The 21,081-nt window shown below is 37.5% G+C and overlaps 1 protein-coding gene and 1 long non-coding RNA gene across 2 annotated transcripts in view; one reads left to right on the top strand and one right to left on the bottom strand.

Moving 5' to 3' along the window:
- The window catches only part of nrip1a (nuclear receptor interacting protein 1a), a 39,363-nt gene extending 19,416 nt beyond the window's left edge, over positions 1-19,947 (bottom strand). Inside the window, exon 1 of the mRNA XM_058799166.1 lies at positions 18,825-19,947. The gene's annotated coding sequence lies outside the window, so the exon portion shown is untranslated. The remainder of the gene's footprint in view (positions 1-18,824) is intronic.
- Positions 1-21,081, top strand: part of LOC131554094 (uncharacterized) — a 55,649-nt gene that overhangs the window by 21,812 nt on the left and 12,756 nt on the right. The gene's annotated exons all lie outside the window — the stretch shown is intronic.

The following is a 21,081-nucleotide window of genomic DNA, read 5'->3' as shown; positions in this document are numbered from 1 at the left end:
ATCAATGTACATATATGAATGTCCCTTAAAGGGATAGTTTACCCAAAAATGAAAATTCTGTTGTTAATTACTCTCCCTCATGTCGTTCTAAACCCATAAAACCTTTGTTTATCATAGGAACACAAATTAAGATATTTTTGATGAAATCCAACAGCTTTCTGAGCCTGTATAGACAGCAACACATGGTACAACATATGTTGTGGTACTGTTGTGATCGCGCATCAAAGTCTGACACGGAAGAGGAGAAATTGTTGAATAAAGTCATTATTTTTGTTTTCTCTGCACACAAAAAGAATTCTCATAGCTTCATAACATTAAGGTTGAACCACTGATGTCTTTACTACCTATATGGGTCTTGAACACGTCATTTGCATTGCCGTCTAGGAAAGCTCTCGGATTTCATCAAAAATATCTTAATTTGTGTTCTAAATATGAACGAAGGTCTTACGAGTTTGGACTGACATGAGGGTGAGTAATTACTAACAGAATTTAAATTTTTGGGTGAACTATCTCTTTAAGAATAGCATGTAGAGAACATGCTAAACCAGGCCATTAATACAAATCTTTTTTCTGACTAGTCGACAATGAAAGAAATTGCAATTTTGCCCATCTCTATTTTGGGTAAAATATCAATACATCATCTGTGGTATTGTATGTACATCACAATAGCATCCGTTTAGCAGAGAATGTAAGCGTATGCCATCTCAATATCCTGAGTGCTCAGCACTGATCACATAAAAGAACTATAAAGGCTTGAAACAGCACAGAATTTAAAGGTGCATTAATTTCGGAGCCGAGTTTGAGATAACTCATACTTAAGTCAAATAAAACCCCCTGACGTGACAAACGGTCCTACCGAGAGGCAGCCAGAGAACAGCATGTCTCAAGTTGTCGGCAAATGGGAGAGATGAGTAAAAACGGCTGAGCAAATGAGGCACTGGCTGCGCTCACACAGAGCAAAGTGAACTGTTTACTCAGAGCACACAGGGGAAGATGACTTTTACTGCAACCCCATCCTCGCTCCCTCCCTTCCCCCACTCGCTCTCTCAGTAACACACACTCTTCCTCTCTCTCTCTCTCTCACTGTCTGTAGTGAGTGAATGTCAGAGGGTGAGTGTGCGTGACCTTGAGTCGCGTCAGAAGCACAGCGAGGGTCGTGCTGCCTGCAGGCGTCCTTGAACTGCATCTGCAAGACAAAAAAAAAAACCTTCACGGTACCCTGATAGATATCTCAAATATCCTGGCTTTCTCTAACGGCCGCCTGCACTATCAGTCTCTGTGATGAAAAATTTCATAGAGCCCGTGTACCTCTAACCTCACACCACTGAGGAATCGCAGAGTTATCTGCTTGTCTAGCCAAAGATACGATTTGCAATATGAAGGCAGTGCATCCTCTAAGAGATGACACATGGGAGGGAATCGAAGTATAAGGGAGCTTAAAAGGAGGTCAGATAGCTTACGCACACTGATGTAGTGTTTCTCCGCTTCGAATGCCATCCATAACAGAGACATGCATGCCATGCCACCCAATTACATAAAGGAGGTGCGGAAATGTTGAGGTGCATCCCTTTCTGCCACGATGTTTTGGCCAAAAATGGTTAAAATTAAAAAAGGCTAAAATATTGATCAAAATATTTTTGGTTTGGGTTAAAAAAAAAAAAATGTTGATCAATTAATAATAATGTGAATAATAATAATAAATATCAAAATGATTGGCTTTACCAAAAAAATTAGCAAATTCACAATTTATTGTTAATAATGAACTAAAATATTAATTTTAAATAATAATCGCAATCAGAATTTAAGCCATAAAATGTAATTGTTAATTATTGTATATTTTGAAGTAAATGTAAACCATTTTATGTAATTACACCTAATTTGGTTGCCATGCATAACAGTGAAATGCATGCCACGCAATTACATAAAGGAGGCATTTTTGGTCATTTTAGCCAAAAATGGCTTAAATATTATTTATTAGTTTTGGGAAGAAAAATAAAGCACATCAAAACACTAATTGCATTTAAAAGGAATTACTTTAAATTGACAATTAAAAAGTTAAATTCAGTTGTTAAGAATAATTGATTAATATTTATATTTATTATAATATTTAAAAAAATATATTACATCCAGAATTCTTAATTTCAGCTCAGAAATTTCCTTTTTTTTTTTGCTAATTAAATGTTAACCATTTTAATAATTTCACCCTGCCACCTCGAAGAATGGTATGAACTACTCTGAACGCTATTGCATTAACACTTCGTAGATGCTCACCCTAGATAGGTGGCTTTTTCTGGGAGGTCAAAAACAGATACATGCAGAGCTTTTACAACGTGAACGATGACAGATTCTCAGAGGCCCGGGCCCCCTTCCGAGGAAGTAGAATTGACCCCCTCGGCAGATGAAACCCTACACCCTGCCAATCGTGGCTGGACTGGTACCCAGCTGTTCTTGTCCTGCACTTGGGTGTGCTTCAGCCTGCATAGAGCGGTTTTTAGTTTAACCTCAGGAGGGTGATCAGGAGGGGACGGAATTTAGCGTTGTTCATCATCCCAGCCTGGTATGGCTGAAAACATGCTGCCAGATATCTTATCTGAAGATACTATGCATGCAGGTTGGCCTGCGGAGCTAAGTTTACACAAGTCACTGGAATGCTAGGACACATTTGCCTTTCACAACACTCAAGACACATACCGTGACAAGAAGTAAAAAAACAGAGATTGTTAATGTTGAAATTGGCGAACATGTAGGCTCCTTAAGAACAAGAATCCTTGTTCTTAAAAGGAATACGCTGTAAGGATATTTCAGCATAGTGGTATCCATTTCTCATGTGGCAATGGGCTGAATAACTGCCAGGGTTCCTGATAAGGAACCGAGACTAGGTGACCCTGAGATCAGAGGTTATGTTCACGGACAAAATGGAAAGGCTGATTAGTTAGTCTGTCTTACCCTTTAATACTAAGGGCAACATCACATAACATAAGCAGCAGCCCAAAATACTGGGCAACAAGTATGGGATTCCGTTTTTCTTCCGTTTTAACTTTTCTGGACTCCTTTTTAATGGTTAAATTACATTTTATTAATCAAAAAGCATGTCTAATTAATTAAAATCATGAAACAAACAATTTAACATCAATTTATTAAAAGTTGAATAAAAATGACATGTTTAGGGCCCTATGAAATGTTTTATTTTTTCCAACCTTATGTTTTATTGTTACCAAATTCTGTGTTTTAGCATGTCTAATTATTTGAAACCATAAAAACAAGTTTCATTTATTCTTACAATAGCCCTATGATTTTTTCCCCCTCAGAAAATGTGTTGTGTATTTACAATTTTTAAGGCATTAAAAACATTCATTTAATTTATCTTTTAATTAATGAAAATTAAACAAATTTAATTTTTTGGAAAATAAAGGGAATTTAATATTACAATTAAAAACATTGAAGAAATATTGTATGATAATCCCTTAAAAATAAGGTATTAATAATTTTAGTAGTAGCCTTTTACATACATTCTACTGAACAATAGTAATGCATGCTATTTCTGCCACAATGACTTCAAGGTAAACCAACTTTTATTTTGATGGGTTGCCGTGAATACCTTTACATTTCTGTGTATATGATATGAGGATAGAAACTTTAGGTCATATAAGGGTATTAAAATCATTGCATAATCATAATTTGCATACCTATCAAAATCATCACTTGGGAAAAAAAAAAAGAATATTAAATATATCGCCCAGTCAGTGTGGTTTACACTCTAGAAATATTTCCTATAGACGGTACTGAATCAATGTCATATTTTTATATTTGTAATAACCTTTCAGATCAATGTAATTCTATTCCACAAGATTCCGAATTCCATTCCAAGCCCTTTAAACTTATTTCACTGGGACTCTTTGCTTTGTGCTGGAGAAAATAGGTCACATATAGTCTTCCACTTTTTTTGACCGGACAAAAGAAAAGTTCAGCTGAGTTTTATCACATAACTCAGCAGAGACCACCTTCATTAACCCCAGTGAAGAGAGATCAAGCTCTCATATTGCCAGATGTGCTTTGGAGCCCTTATCAGCCAGCATGTATGTGAGACAGGCTGATCTTAATTAAATACTGCTCCTATCCAAAGGCTATGCAGCACACTCGTTTTTACTCCCTTCACTGCTGCCTTTTCCCATTCAGGGAAGAGATTATTTCAGCGGCTAATGGCGGAGGACTCTAAAAATCCCTTGCCTTATTAAGTAACATATTGTGCCTCATGCTATCTTAAGCAAATGGTTTCGCTGGAACTCGCTAGAATTCAAAGCCGAGACCTAACACCGTGGCTTTGGCTGTGACAGGTTGCCTCATTCTGGAGCCACACGTTTACTCACTTGTTAGGTAGCAAATGGTGCTTGTTGTTACAGTTCTCAATTTCAACTCATCAACATCAATAGTCACCTATATGTTAATGTGGTCTATTTTAATTCACACTAAAATATAGTGTAAACAGCATGGCTGAGGATTTGAAGCTAATTTTTTAAATATGTGATAAAAACCTGTGAACTTTTCAGATCACATTATTCTTGCATTCAAAAATAGCTGGATGGAGTGCCGTAGAATGTAACTCAAGAAGATTTTGTAAAAAAGTTTAACTACTTTAAACTTCAAAACATCGTCTTAAATGTGACCCAAATGGCATCAGATGCTGTCAAACAACCAAAGAAGGTACTTTACATAGACCATCTATTTTAAAACATAGCAGACAGAATATAACATGTCTAGTGTATAAACACCCCAAGTCTACCATGGGCAGAACAACTAAATCAATTGCAAAACATTACTGTGAACTGTCAGCCAGTGATTGGTTTATGTTCACTGATATGGAAATAGAACAAACAATATATTGACTTCTAACACTTGAAATATCTATTCAATGCTTTCACTGCCAAAACAACGATATTGAATTACCTTGACTGTGTTGTTTTTAGCATATATTGATTAATTTCTATCAGGTAATTAATATGATTACCTACACACTACTTAATTGGCTTGACTTATTATATAATTTGTTAAGTCTTAAAGGGGTCCTATTATGCTCTTTTACAAAGTCTTGATTTTGTTTTGGGGGTGTACAAGAACATGCTGTCGTGGTTGGTGGTTCGAAAATCGCCTTATTTTTCATATAGTTTACATTATTACAATACCTTTCTACCCCAGCCTGACACAAACGGCTCGATTAGTTCCAGGTTTGATGAAGGCCCGCCTTCGAAATGTGTTGTGATTGGTTAGCTGTCCCAGTGCCTTGTGATTGGCGAACAGCTTAGACGGTATTTCAGTACTGCCCCGCCCCTTGTCAAAGCAGCTGGATTCAGACCCTGATAATATTGAACAAGAGGATCGCCCTTACACGCACGGATATTGCAAGACATATTAAAGTAGTAACGTTATTGTTTTTTTGGCTAAATCACATTTTAGATAGGATGTCAACAGCTTAAAATTAACTGCATTTACTATGTACAGATAAGTGCAACGGTAATATATATTATGTTTATTGTTATTTAATTCTAACATTATAACATGAATTGCAGTGAAACTGTTATACAGTTGAATTTATTTATAGTCCCACAGAGTTACACTATTTGTGGCGACATATATATGCAAATTAATTCTCTGCCAGCAGGAGGCACTGTTGGAGCGGCAGAGAGCGAGGTTTCCCCGGTAACGCTGTACACAAAGCAGAGCTCCACTCACAAACGTTGCTTTATCAGACATTACATGCAAGATGAAATTAAAACGACATCCAAAATATTCTGAAGACAGTCGGCTTCCTCCAGAAATACAGTGATATAAAAAACCCCGCACCGGGTTTCGATTTTGAAACGTGCAGTGCTCAACCAAGCGTTCTCCCCACCAGCCAACCATTAGAATTTCAGTAGGCAGGATTTATTTTAATGATATTCTAATGGGCCACTTTGTGATATAAAAAAACAGGAAAACAGATACAGATACAGGAAAACAACTTTGTAGTCCAAACGAGCTGTTCTTTGTATTTCTTGAAAAGGGATTTTTTTAAAACGAAATATCTCATTGAGATTTGTAACTCTGTAGATGTTTTTATGCCCAAACATACACACTACACACTCACTAAAGTTCAAAAAGTGAAAAAGCATAATAGGACCCCTTTAAAACCTTTTTAAATGCCATAGATTTCACTAAAATACGCAATGACTTTGGTTATTGTTACAACCAGGGTTGGGAGGGTTACTTTTAAAATGTATTCCGTTACAATTACAAATTACTTCATCAAAAAAGTATTCAGTAACGTAATCCAAGTATCACAATATGAAAGTAATGTAATCTGATTACTTTTGGATTCCTTTTAGTTACACATGTAAAAGTCTAATATGCAATATCCAAGTAGCCTAATTTTATTTAACTATGACTTTAAAATTAAAACTAATAGTAATAGTACTAATATAAAAACTATAGTAAAAACTATTTTAAACTATTAAAAATCGTGTCTTGTTTCACCATCTAATTTATATATTTATTTAAAAGGCTATGCAGACATCTAGTGGATATACAGTTTAGTTTTACTGTTTAATTTTTATTATTATCATGCACACCATGAAATTTTAAATCACTAACAAACACAAAATTTTAGCTAACATGATGATTTCCATGCTAGTTGTACCTGCAAATGTTCAAGATGGTTGAGTAGCCTTTGTTAAAGCAAGAGTCTTCATGCATAGCCTACGCTGTACAACTATGTTATTTACTTTATCCTTTTTGAAGACAAAATAACTGTGAAATTTCCAGACATGAAAACGTTTTTCCCAGCAGGAAGCATCGTAATTAACTGTAGCAGTGTCTCATCCTGCGTTTGAGGAGAATAATTGTAGACGGGTGTTATTTGCGCACGCACCAGCAGGTGGCTCACGTGAGTCAGTATGAGTGTCAAAAGAACCAGGAACAATGACGAAGCAGCGCTAAATATATTGTTATTATGTCAAAAAAAACTAATTCATTTAATTTTAAATGAAACAAAAGTAATCCTGATAATATTCCCACTTTTTACAAAATGTAGCTGTAATCTGAATAATTTGTTTTACGATGTAACTGTAACTGATTACAGTTACTAGATTTTTGTATCCTGATTACGTAACGCCGTTACATGTATTCCGTTACTCCCCAAGCCTGGTTGCAACTATATTTATACAACAATATTAGAGATCACAAATTACTTTTTGGTTTCATACTTATAATAAGTGTGGAATTTGAGGAAACTGTAGATACTGTGGTAAATTTTACATTGGTACTCAATTTTCCATTATAGTCTGGCCCGACAGAGCTCAATGTAAATAACGAGCTAGTGTAAAAATAGACATTTTGTGCTCTGGAAAATGTTCTTGTGTTGGCCTAGTCTGTGTTTTGTGTCTTTCACATACCTTCCAGCCTGCAAACTGCCTGTCTAACCCTCGTCCGACCTTCAGCCGAGAGAGAGGCAAACATGGTTGACCTGCCACTAAACTTTCCCCGGCTGGATGATAAGCGCTTGTTTAATTATATTCATCTACATGGATCTGACATTGTTCCAGGATGATGTCAGAGCTCAGCAAGGTTAGCGGGAGCTCAAAGTGGATGGGAATGTTAAAGCCACCCACTGCAGCACTTTGCAGGCAGCAACTTTATTTTCTGCTTTGTTCCACGAGCTCAGAGGGCAGCTTCACTATCCGCTGTTACCGAGGGCATACAAGGGCATCCGCCGAATACAGGCGAACCGGTTGGGAACACTGAGGAAGATTGCGTTAAAGAGAAATAAATGTCACTCAAACGTGAAATACGGCAGCTCAGCGTGCTAATAGCCTGTTGGATGCTAGCCCACAACAAAATGTTTGCGAAATGAACATATTTTGGGTTTTATACGCTATAATAGTATCGTTTTTCGATGAGGTAACTTTCAAGTGCCACATTTGTTCAAAGTTTCGAAATTTGAGCAATCGCAATCATATTTTGAGGAGGTACACCCTTTTTTAGTGCGAACTAGGGGTGTGGGCGTGAACATGGAGGACATGCGAATGTTTTCATGACAACAGCAGGTCTTGTGAAGTGATCACTCAAACGCAGGTCAATTCCCTTTGATAGATAGGTTTACGTGTGTGCACCTCAGGGGGGGGAAAGAGTACGCAGGGCTGCTATAAAACATGTTTAATGGCTGAACCCGGTGCTGCTCCAGTCTTCATCTCATTTACAGGCAACTTGGATGTTTTATCACCTTCAGCTCTCCTTGCTAGCCTCGCCACCCACACGAACCGAGCGGGCGGATGGTGGATGAGCAGACCCGAGCACCAATTATATCATTGCCCTTATTTACGCCATTCAAATGTTTTCAGGTCAGCTCTAATCTCCTCCTAATCAGCGAGGTCAAACCACAAAAAGTGCATATCGCTTCAAAAAACAGGCCAGCTAAATCAGAGGCGCCTAGATGCGAATGTCAGGCAAACCACAATTGCATAAGCAACAAAATGGCACATAAAAGATGAAAATTGTCAGCCTGCTGTGCATAAAATGGAGGTTAACTGAAGCATGTGTGAAATTGTGTCACTGCAGTTGACCGGAGTTAAGGTCTGGTTCGCACAGGGTCACAACGATGTGTATCAAAAGGGTATTAAGGTCGTAACTGTCATTTTAGATTATCACAAATCCCCTTAGATTTGCTCTGAAAACAGATCGATTTGCGTGTAAGTGGGCTCCTAATACAACTTATCCCATCTTATGTAACATACTGTGCTAGTGAGACCAGAACTTAGTCAATAGTGTCAAAATGTAGATGTTTACGCCTACAAAAAACTCCTATGTGCAGATTAAAACAATAAGGTTCTGCTATCAGCAAAATTTGACAATCCAACAAGTGGCCTCCATTTTGTGCACTTTGGCCCAAATAATTCTACCCTAGCGTAGCAGTTCTGATTCTGTGTTCTAGTTCCTTTCTGCTGATGCCACAAATGAACACAGCACAGCAAAAAAGTTACCATGAGGTTTGTGCTAAGAACAATCACATCAGTCTGCCCATCTAGCATGGTGAAGAAAGGACCAAATCTATCTTTTTTCTTTCTTTTTTTTTCTAAGCGTCTGAAGTTTTCAGTAGGAGGTTTTAGAAAATCCTCTTTCTGTAATGACATTTTAGAACAAAACTTTGGTGGTGGGAAACATCATAAAACACTTAAGGTCATGTTAATCTGTCTTGGATCAGGGGAATTTAAATAGCCAGGCTCTCATCATGTACAGAGGACATGTCCTTCCGAATATTCAACTTCTTTAACTACCAATATGGGCTTTTTGACAGCTGATTCATAAATTATTTCTGTGGAAATGTGTGGAAACCCAATCATATACATGAATAAAATATAATTTTTATTTCACACACAAAATAATGAGGAGGTCACTACATTTAAAAAAATTAATTAATTAAAAAAAAATAATAATAAAAAATAAATAAAATACTATATGGTTTTATTAAAGCTGCAGTCCGTAAGTCCGTTTTTGAGAAAGTACATAACTAGCCAGTGTTCAAAACTATCGCCTTACTTTAGCCCGATTCACAACGGTTAGCTTATAATAATGTTTTCTAATTTGAGTGGTATGGGTAGGTTTTGGCTGGAAATTTGAGCATGGCACTGCATCATTACGTCATTACTGCATCACGTGTGTAAACATAAAGAAGTTGTCCCGGCTTCTAGGATATCGCATGTGAGGATCCTGCAGGTGGATGATCGTTTATAGCCTTTATAGCCTTCTCACAGCAGCTAGAATAATTAAATGTATCATTTTGATGGCGGATTGTAATCCAGAAAGGATTGTGTGTTTATGAAACACATGTGAATGAAATTAAATTATATTCCAGTTTTAAATGTGCTTCTGATTACAGAAAGCCTGGGATTACATAAGATTTGTATTTGAAAGAAAACCAGTTCGAAGGGAGCATAGTTTGCTTTTTGGGTTAAAAGAATTTCTTAATATGAAATTCGAATGGCATGACAATTATATTAGACTGTACAGAAATTTAAATCTACACGCTAATACACACTATACTCATAGTCACGCAATGCTGATGTTGTTAACATTAATAATTTGAGAATAAAGTATAACAATAATAATAATTTGCATGGTTAGATGTGAACTAACCGATCGTTAGATTTAGTCACCATTGGTAGCGTGATTTATTGTAATGCTTTTTTCCTCAGTTGGTCAGAACAAACGTGGCAGACTTGTTACTTGCTTGTTCAAATGGCAATATACGGTGAAAATTCTTATTTGGGTCATATATTCCAAGACGTAGGCTAGAATCTGTGATTCCTGAGTACAGTATTCACACCGGTGCAGTGACTGACACACATACTCTTCAAAAAATTAGATTCGTCCGCGCTGGAGCTGTGCCGGAACACTGGATCACAACCCTGCGCACAGAAGATAATTCTGCACAGAGCTGCAATTCCAGGTTTTCAAACAGAGATGGTGACAAAGAGGCAAAACTTACAGACTGCAGCTTTAAATCCAATCATCTAAAAAACAGTATATATATATATATATATATATATATATATATATATATATATATATATATATATATATATATATATATATATATATATATATATATATAAAATAAATAACAAAATTATAATATCTTATTAACATATTGCATAAATTCTCAATTATACACTATTGTTCAAAACTTTGGGGCTGTAAACTTGGGTAAAAATGTTTGTGAAAGAAGTCTTATGTTCACCAAGGCTGCATTTATTTGATACAAATTTTTTTTTAAAAATACAGCAAAAACAGTAATATTTTAAAATATTACTACAATTTATGTACTTTCTATTGTAAAATAAAATCTATTGGCAAAGCTGAATTTTCAGCATCATTACTCCAGTCTTCAGCTAATATGTTGATTTGCTGCTCAAGAAACATTTCTTATTATTATCAATGTTAAAAACAGTTGTGCTACTTGATATTTTAGTGGAAACTGTGACACATTTCAGTTTTTCAATATTATACCATGAATAGAAAGTTCAAAATCACAGCACATTTACTGTCACCTACCCACCCTAAATGATAATAATGATCACTTTCACCTCAGTTCATCTTAAATAGCCTGGCCTAACACTTTACTTGAGGCTATTACCTTCCACAAATAACAAATCATGTGTTCAGGTGATCTGACACACACAGCTTTCTTCCTGGAGCCTTGTTTTCACCTCAGCTCCGGCGAGATCATTGTTCATAATTAACCCAAATCACTGGTCGAGGCAAGATCATGTGTCCCGACCTGACAAAACAGCTTATTAAACCGTGCTTGACCTTGGTGTGACTCCTAAAGTGGATGTCAACCTTGAACTGGGGATGACACACTACCGCCAAATGGCCTTAATCCACTCAACAGAGCAGGCTGGATCAGGTTTCGGCCCCCATTATTGGAGATGCCCACTAAAAATACACCAACGAACAGTAAAGTGCTGTTCCAAAGCAGCCTGGATGATAATTATCTCAGCCTGGTGGGAAACAATCTGGCCCTCTGGGTCAGGTCTAAGGCCATGCGCGAGGGTGACAATAGCGTCATCCTCAACAGTGTGACCAAGACGTGTCCGCCACTTCCAAGGTCTTGCAGAGCTGCTGTCTTTAGTATGCGCTACTTGGGGGAAGGGTAATGTTCAGATTTACTGATGACTATCAAATGGAAAAACAGCTGCCCCTTTGTGATGAATGAGGTGACACTTTTTGTTCAAAGCGCCAATAAAACCTTTAAACAAAGCACAAACGACCACAACAAAAAGACTACACCTCTCTAGTGATGCAAAAGCACCAAGAATTAACATATCAAAGTGGCATGTTGAAAACACAGGACTGTAATGTTTACCCAGCTGTCCCTTGTGTTTCTGTCTCTCCATCACCGCAGATTCCTTCCACAGTCCAAACACGGAGGGCAACCAGACTATGCCAAAAAAATGTGCCATGAGCTGAACTCAACAAAACCTCATCCCCCGGGTAACGGCATGAACTACACACCCACAACGTGTTGTGAAGGGGTGCCTGCTGTTGCTCAGTAACAGATTAGCCCAGTTTATGCTTTAGCGCGGTGGATCCGCTGCCCATCACCGCTCGCTCTCTGCCAAGTCATGGCCAGAGGACTTTCCAGACACTCACGCTAAACAGCCCTTGACCATGAACTGTCTGACTGTTCAAACATTTTCAAAAACCTTGAACACTTCTCTGTGATGCCCGTACTGCCACAGAACTTGTCTGTAATATCTTTCTTGATAACAGCACAATCTATTTTTCAGTTTCAGCCGCCTTCGGAAATAATAGCCATGGTATTTAACTCTGAAATGAGCAAAGCATACAAGAAAATATTAAATGTCTTTAAAGAACATATTATTTTGGCTGAACATGGTGTTCCCTCTCATTCTCAGTGCCTCTGGCAATAAGAAGTTCATTTACTAGCTGTAGAGAGACCCATTCGAGAAAACTGAGAGTGACTGTCAAGAATGGAGAAACTATTAGAAAATAAAGCAGAAAGAAAATTTGTTTCCCTCTGTGTCGAAAGTCCAAACTCATAGTCACTAGACAGACCGACAGACAGATATTAATAATCTTACGTACATATACTTTTTCAAAATCAGGCTAAATATAGTTTGGATAATAAATAATATGGAACAATTACAAACTCTAACACTTGAGTGAAAAAGAATATTACATTTTAAATATGACTTAATGAGCCACATTTGAAGTCTTAAAAATGATAAATAAAATATATACGCACATATATCGGTTTAAAATCAGGCTGGATATAATCACAGTATAAACAGTACAGCAGAATATCTACCAGCTGACACATTTCCACCGTGGCACATAATATATCATCAAACCATCCTTCCCTAATCTAAACTCTGAAAAGACGGTAATACCCAGCGTTTGTATTCAAAGTGGTGACACAATCTTTTCTAACCATATGTTATAGATTACCAGGCAATGAATTCTGTTTAATTAACTCTTAAGAAACACCTTGAAGGTCTAAGTTCAAGCTGTGCATTATTTTCTTGATCTGCTCACCACAGAGCCGTCTTTGTCTCGGCAGGCAACCGTTGGATTAGATTTTCCTAACGACATCTAGCAAGCATGACCTCATATCTTATCGAACTGGGTACACAAAAATGCAGCCGGTTAAATCACCCGTGTCGTAATGTCGCCACAGAGCTCCTTGGAAAGACTTTACTTTCACAGTACCTGGCAGAAACCAGTCTCAAAACAAATGGCACTTTTCCACTGCATGGTACGGCACGGTATGGTTTCGGTACGGTTCACTTTTGGGAGGTTTTCCACTGGGTACAGTACCTGGTACTTTTTTCAGCACCACCTCAGTTGAGGTTCCAAGCGAACCGTACTGTTACCAAAACATGACTTGTAAACTCTGCTGATCACTGATTGGCCGGAGAAAATCGTCACTGCAAACTTGCCACATGAGACACAACAGACCCGCTAGATTTAAATCAGCACAGCCAGCGAAGGATTGAACAACTGTTTTGAATGAGCGCACCTTTTTTTTTAAATCAACCAAAAATGGCTGTTTCGTTGTCTGTTGAGGAAGTACAGACTGTCCTCTCGTTGATAGCCTAGGAGCGGATCCAGCGAGAGCTGAAAATGAAAATGTTTTTCAGGAGTAGAGGCTCCTGAAAAAGGCGCAGCAACTATACGACATGTGAATATTCCCGCCCACTCTAAAGCAGTACTAAACTGCAGTGGAAACGCAAACAGAGTCAAACAGAGTCGAACCGAGCCGTGCCGAGCAGAGTCATACCACGCAGTGGAAAAGCGCCAAAAGAGTACGATCATGAGACCATCATGGTCCCAAAAAGTGGGTACAGTGGTTCTTGCGCCTTTCATGCGGCTCTCAACGTGGCGATAAATCCATTACCTCAGCCTCACGTCCAGCTCACATGCTGCTGTCCTCTCTCGCCATATATCAATCTTCTCAGTCATTCATAAATTCTAAAAATCCCCTTTTAGTTAATTGCCAAAGCAATTTAATTTCTAAAAAAGCCCCCTGAAGAGCAAGTCATAATGAAGTAGGGATACATCCAGCGACTCTCTCTGACAACGCCACTCTTTTTGCGCTTGCTGGTGTGAGTGGATGAACAGTGAAAGATGCTTGCATTAAAGCCATATAATTATGTGAGGGTGAAGCACTCCACAGCTCAGCTTATTGTAGCAGACACAATGCCCTTGCCTGAGCTCTGTAGGCTCCAGAAAGGACAGGCGGCTAAGAAGTTGTGAAGGACAATCCCCCCTAATAGGACAGCACTGCGGCGGCCTTGGACTCTGAATTCTCTGCTCGACAGGGGACATACATCAATCCGTCAGCCCAGCCACAGACAGCCCTGTAACCTTCAAAAGTCTCAGGATCGGCGAGGAATGATTGGCATTCGAGTGAGCCACTTTTCTCAGTGGGCTTTGCTTCATATAACCCAGGGTGGTTAAATTAAGACACCATTGAATAACAGTCTTAAGTCCAATTTAACTATCGCCCCTACTGCGTCCTCTCAAGCCTTCAATTATGCTGATCCTGCCACACGGTGACCTGCGAAAACCTTTATCCCCACGGCCATTAAAGCTGTCTAGAGACCTAGACACAGGAGCCAGGGCAATACATGTTGGAAATGATCGGCTCAACCCGCCGTTCTAATTCAAAACTGACTACAGGACCAAAATGTAGTGGTTTTGGTGAATATTTCTGGAAAATATTTGCAGAATCAGCAACATCCAAACCAACTAAAAGAGTGAAAGTTGTAAAAGTCGCGTCGGTGACATTTACTTATAAATAGGCCCAGATGGAATCTGCAGGAGCTTTTTACATTTTCTACACTGATTTTGGAGGAAAATGTGCAAAATTCTATGCTATGGATTTTAATATGGTAAAAATGTGTTTAATGGAGCTTTTATTGGTATATGAAAGCAAATGGGTAGCTGCCGTAAAATACTTCTGGGACATTGACATACTACAGTCCCTCTAAAACTGTAAAAGTCGCGAGGAAACGGAAGTGGGCGATCGTTTCTTATGTATTGTGATGTACACACGAAAAATGATTATCAAAAAATTAAAAATGTAGGGCAGAGACTTGGTTCTATGCATTAGTTGTTGACTGACTGTTAAGATGTGGGCGTTACACTCATGTAACTTATGTGGTCTGGGCACACATAAATACATAACCTCTACATTGTGTTATTGTTATAGCGAGGCCAATGTTCTGTAGTGCACTAGAAATGCTCACTAGTCACAGCGCTTATACATACATACTTTAACCTCAAATCTTGATGCTGAAACCTCAATGGACATGTAATACATCAACTATCCATAATCAAATGTCCTAGAAAATATCACAAAAGAATATGTAAGGGGTGAAGCATGTGTAGAACTTTATGAATGACCGTCATTCCAATTCTACAGAAATTTGTGGAACCTTCTGTGGGCACGTGTCTATAAAACTAAATAGGAATCTGTAAAAAAGTAGATTACGGACTTAGTGCAGAAAAAGCTCAAATAATCCATAAATCTTAAGGAAATGCATTCAAACCCAACCTGTTAAGTTTGGCTCCTGATTTCTGAGAGTCTTAATGCATGCGAAGTTAAGGATAGCTGCACACATGCCATAAATCGCATACCTAATATTGGCCTACTCTATAAAAACATCACTGATACACATCGCTCGCCTCGGGCTGACATTTCTATTCTACAGATGGAAAAATCATTTCTGTGGTGTACTGCTGATAGATGAGCTGGCACACGGAGACATGATTTAAGATGCTTCTTTCCTTTTGCCCTCCACTTTTGCTTACGCCATTAGTTTAATACAGGACTCTTTGCTTGCATTTGTCTTTTTTTTTAACCACCCCCCCTCCTCACGGACCACAACACGAGCCAATTTAAGAGGCACTGTAAATGTCTTTTTCTTAAAAGCTGGTGCACTGCTGAGATCTCATTGATCTCTGATGTTTACAAGATCACGTTCAGCCGGTTGTCTCTTCAACAAGCCGTTGCTTGCGCACGCACCTATCCTCCTGATTTATCTGACCCCGATCTCACAGTGCGCTGGCTGTAATTTTTTTCCTCGCAAACTATGAATAATGTACTTCAATCTCCATTATGGTCAATCAATTATGGGTTATGATTGAGGGGCGTGGTGACCTCCTGTCTGGTAGATGATCCTGTCATTATCTCATGAACAATGAACCCATTCCAGCCATCCATAAGGAGACACGCGCACACACAAACATTTTACCTTTTCACTCCATCCCTCCATTTCCTCATCCTGGCTTTCTTTCCACATGGTCAGATGGCATTTACTGTTCCGCCCTGTGCAAAACGACAGGAGTATTTCTGTCTCTCTACGCCAACCGCATACTCTGTCAAAGTCCAGTTACCTGAGCTTTGAAATTCAATTTGTAATACGATGAACTGACATCATAATATTATTCAGAACAATAAAAAAGCAAAGCAAGAGTTGGCAAACATCTCCGTAAGGACTATGTGAGCTTCAATTGGGAGTCCAACCATATACAGAAAAGACCACAAGCACTTCTATGCATAATCAAAAACAAAACTAAGCAAAAATGAACAGTAATGTTAGCGAATCAAGTCGTTCCAAACCTGTATGACTTGTGAAACACAAAAAAGATTTTAAAGAACAGCTTTTGTCAATGCAATGAAAGTAAATGGGGTCAAGAACAACATGGAATGCCATTGACTTTCATTGTATGAAATTAAATCTTTTGTGTTCCATAGAAAAAGGAAAGTCTTGGAATGACATGAAGGTAAATAAATGTTGAAAGATTTTCATTTGTGGGTGATCTAGCCCTTGAATAACAAGTGATGTTACAAGCAATGATTCATTTACAAACACAGAAAACTTGAGTTGAAATTCAGTCCACAAATATTAGTATTAACTGGCTGTTATCACAATCCAAGATATCCAGCTCTTTTAATCTAGACTTCAGTGACAAGATCGTTTACAAAAGCTTTCCTCACAGCCTTTTAAGAAAGGCTAAGAGCAACATTTTAAACAAAACCACACAACGTAATAATGTAAGCTTTAACATAATGTGAGTGGGTAGTCAGGTTTTTGGGTTACATGTCATCATGATCTTAAGCAAGCTGTTCCTCCCGAAATGCAAACATTTGGGATTTTTTAAGACCAGAGTAAACAGAGTAAGGTCTGATGTAAAAAGAGAACCACCTCTGCGGTTTTGATTTAGTCATGCTTTACACGAAAATAAAAATGAACATAGAGAGTCAGTGTCTCTACAGATCATAATATACAGCCGGGCTAATGACACAGCACCATGCTCATTCAATACTGTCAAATGTCATGAGGTATATTTATTCTAAAGTACCTATGAGTCAACACCCTGAACATGATATACTTCAGGTCCTGTTGTTGTTCACAGCTCTACACAGATTTGAGAAACACAACAAAAGCCAGAGGCCTAAATGTATAATATGTAAAAGGTACACTCAGTAACATTATACTGACACCTACTGGCCTGGAGGCGTGTAGTATGTTTACTAACTGCTGCCGCTACACTAAATCTGTTTATCTTTTGTTTTTCTCTGCTTCAAACTAACTATACAAATACTTACAATACATATTCTTGGATTCAATCACAATGCATTTGTGTGCGTTGTTGGTGGTTCACGCTGTAATACAGCTGACGAAGCTGATTTCTCTTCGTGGAACCGTGGCCAACATTGGCATTTCAGAGGTTTTTTTTCTTCTTTAATGTATATGCGTTGCGAAATGCCTACCTACTTTTTAAAAGTCTAAAATAAAGTAAATATTATTAATAACAGAAATAACTCAATTGCATGAGATGACCACGGGTCATGTGATATCAACATGGCTGCACCCATTGGGGCGACCACCTCAACATCGAATAAAACAGCATTTACTTTAAGACACAGACTATATGACTAGAGCATCATATCGGTGTCCATAATTTTAAAGCTATTTCTCAAAAGTTCAGTTAATTTGTAAAACTTTGCTAATTAGAAAAATGAAAAAAAGAAAAATACTCAGTTCACCTTTAAATCCAAAAACATTAAGTAGCTACTATCCATCCACATGCTCAAAAAAAAAAAAAAAAAAAAAGTAATATGTTCTTCTTACACATCTCATAAGCCATTAAACACAATAATATTTTCAGAAAGAATAAGCACTAGATTTCATGAGAAAGATTTATAACAGGTGAAATAATTTAATGTTCCTCGATACAAGATCTTGGAGCACTTGAAAGATTTCACACAAACACTTCGAAGACTCTCGGTTAGACTAAACATGAGGTAAGCAAGGTGCCAGAGTCATCCTCTTATCACAACCACAGTAACAATGTATCTAGTGCTTTAACTCGGCTCGCCTACTATTAGCACAACAACACTCTTTTATATCACATTTCACGTGCTTGCCAGCACCCTCTATAAATGTAGAGTAGCTTAAATTATGGTATAGGATGCTTATAAAGGAAGTAAGTCCTTGTCGCTTCCATGTAATCGTTTGATCACATGCATAAAGAAAATTAGATAAATAAATAACGCACATATTATACGCGCATGCCCGCATGTAAACATTCAATGAAATAAATGAAGACTCAAAATGGAAACGTCAGCTCCCACCACCCCATATATCCCCTGCTTTATATACGCACAAGCCATTCATATACATAGCGGATTCTGGCTTTGCTGCTAATGCACGGAAAACATATAAATATACCAGAAATCTTATTTTCACACCCAGCCTTACCTGCGCGGATGGTGAAAAAGAGAATCCCGTTGAAAATTATGCTGCATTCAGGGAATAGTCGGAGACGCGTATATGATATTTCTCTTTACGAACAATTGAGATGAAAAAAAAAAAAAACGGAAAGGTGAATGGGGCTGACAGCGTCTATTCCCCACATGTGCGGTTTTCTAGTGCTCTTCAGTCCTGCAGTCAGTCGCTTGACTGAATTGTTTATTCAAGGTATCCCCGGCACTCTGCAATGCCATGTTCACTCCTCCTACCCTCATGGACGCTAGATCCGATTCGCGAGAGAATCCTTCTTGTAATGATTCGGCAGAACCGATTCGTTTGTAAATCTCCTAAACGCACCTTTATATGAAAAAGGTCTATTATGTTAACCACAGTTGCAACAAAACACCATAATTACATTTCTTACTAAATAGTAAATTAACATTCATGCTATGCTGGGCCTCAGGACAGCTAGTTTCAAGATAGCTAAAAAGGTAAAAAATAAATAAATTAAAAAAAAAGATTCTGTATGTTTCCTTGCATTTTTAATAACACTATAGTCGCAGACAGTAAATTAACTTAATTTTAATTATAGTGGTCTGTTAAACAAGAAAAGAGAAGAAAATAAAAAGAAAACATGTTTTTCCATGCGCTCACTATGAAAAATCTGTGGGTTTGATTACAATAACACAATAAACATTTGACACATTAAATATAATTAATAATACATTTTGCTATAAACAGCTGCTTTTTACCCATATTTAACTATATTTTATAACAATAACAACAAAATAAAGAAGTGTAAAATTACTTCATGGGAAGACTTTTGAGTGATGATTCAAATGAATTATTGAATCGTTTTAATCGGCTCACTACAAAGAATCACCCGAGCGAATCGAATCGCTGAGTTGAATCGGACTTCCCAATGCTAATGGACGCCACCCTTAAAGCCACAGCTTAACTATTTGTCCTCTTCCTAACCCTGTGCTTTAAATCAGATCATGGCTTGTATGATCACATGTAAGCAGCACAGAGAAGGATCACACATAACTCTCAGATTGAACTCTCCGATGTAAATTCATGCCTGCAATCCTCTACTCCATAAGTGTTTTTTCCTTCCCATTTCCCATTCCAAGTTACATAAAGCAATATCTATCTATCTATCTATCTATCTATCTATCTATCTATCTATCTATCTATCTATCTATCTATCTATCTATCTATCTATCTATCTATCTATCTATCTATCTATCTATCTATCTATCTATCTATCGCAAATGTGTCAGAAAATGTTACATTGTTATTTTGAATTTTAATTCATAGACATTACAAAAACATTATCAAAAAGAACAAATATAGTCTAAAATCAGTTTGTCATAGTAAAAATGAATGTGACAAATATTAAACTTAAAAAAAAACAGCGTTTTATGTCACAGCCTGCCTAGTTCAGCCTTTTTGTGCCTTGAGAAGACACAGCTTTTACACCAAGTTCACACCTCTTGGGACCCCATATGACCAGTCAACAGTTCTGGCTGGAGTAAACATGCCCCGCTGGGGTTACAGATGGGCTATATCCTGATGGGACATAGTATCAGCCATCAAGTTTTTCACAGTTTTTCTCTTGCATACAAAGAGATGTTAACATCCCAGCTGCCCCTCCTTACTACAGTAGATTCCCTCTCCCTCCCAAGACGGTCACATGTTTCACTGCTGTGTAAAAAGCTGTGAGAAAAACCTTTTGCTCATGTGTGATGTTGACACATTTTCAGAGCTTGCTGACTAGATATGGTTAAAGATAAAGATTTGAAGTGAAATGTTAAGTTACTATCCAAATAAAGTCTTTATATTTGTTCAGCACTCTTCACAATGCACATTGTTTCAAAGCATCTTTACAGAAAATCATGATGTTAATGCTTATAATAGCTTAATGTCTTCATGCCTTATAGTAGCATTTAACAGATTAGATCTGGTTGATAAAATAGTATATATATCACCCTATGCAAGTATATACTGTATGTATACATATCCAAGTTTACATAAATTGCTGGGCAATAATATTGTTTTGCAATGATACAAACAATCAAGTCGTTTAGATTTGCTATAACACCCTATGTGAGTGTACTGTATGTATGCTGATAAAGTTTGATATATATATATATATATATATATATATATATATATATATATATATATATATATAAATTTATATAGAGAGCTATGTGATAGTACAGCTTAGATTTTACAACAATACAAACAATCACACAACTGA

Source organism: Onychostoma macrolepis, chromosome 15, assembly GCF_012432095.1.
Source record: "Onychostoma macrolepis isolate SWU-2019 chromosome 15, ASM1243209v1, whole genome shotgun sequence".
Classification (NCBI taxonomy): domain Eukaryota; kingdom Metazoa; phylum Chordata; class Actinopteri; order Cypriniformes; family Cyprinidae; genus Onychostoma; species Onychostoma macrolepis.
The sequence above is the reverse complement of the archived record's forward strand: the minus strand, read 5'-3'. Positions and strand labels throughout refer to the sequence as shown.